Source organism: Diadema setosum, chromosome 10, assembly GCF_964275005.1.
Source record: "Diadema setosum chromosome 10, eeDiaSeto1, whole genome shotgun sequence".
NCBI lineage: Eukaryota > Metazoa > Echinodermata > Echinoidea > Diadematoida > Diadematidae > Diadema > Diadema setosum.
This window is the reverse complement of record NC_092694.1, coordinates 39,457,800-39,458,684: the sequence shown is the minus strand read 5'-3', so window position 1 is coordinate 39,458,684 and position 885 is coordinate 39,457,800.

The window sequence follows — 885 nt, the reverse complement described above, 5'->3', positions numbered from 1 at the left end:
GTCAACTATACCGTTTTCTTCTCAACACGGATGAGTAGTTAATTTTATCAACTTTAAATGACCAGTAGATATCCCAATCTGCACCGATGTGTCTCTTCGCATAAACTAATTTGCTGCTCGCAGTATTTTGTAAACTGATAATGAGGTTGGTGGAGGCGACCTCAATGAACGACGGACGATACTTCTTGTTGAGATGTGCAAAGACAATCTGCTACTTTCGGCGAATTGCTCAGGTCTGCCGTCTTTATGGTTTTCATCCCACGGAGCTTCTGAGTTAGAAAAAAAAAGTGCGGATTGATAGGTATGGAACGCCATGCGTTGTAAAAAATAGGAGATATCAAACCGCAGATCAATGTGCAAACAACATAAAAACTACTCATCAGTGATCAGACACTTCGTCAGAGGTTTCTACTCTGCACGAGCAAAGGAAAACCTCTGATCAGCAGTGTCTTGTTTTGTTTTGTTTTGTTTTGTTTTGTTTTTGTTTTATCTGCACGTACATCGCGAAACCTCTGATTAGCAGTTTTAACTCCGTTTCATTGCTGTTCAAAGGTGTTTCTTTGCTCGGGTGGGTTCGAATAAAGGAGAGGTAAGACAAGATCAAAGGTCAAAATGTAAGTGAACTTGCCTGATGAGCACTGTCCTCATATTATTTTGATGTACCCTCAATTACTTTCTACATATTTGAACTATAACCACCAAACTCTGTCACGCCGGTTAAATTCGAATACGGGTGAAATTCGACAAAGTGAAAGGTTCAAATTGTCAATGAACTTTAACTAAATAGGGACTGCACATCTAGTGTTTGTGATCTACTCCCTCTCTCTCACTCGAAAAACAACAACAACAACTTTTATTGTTTTGAGCTATGACCACCAAATTCAC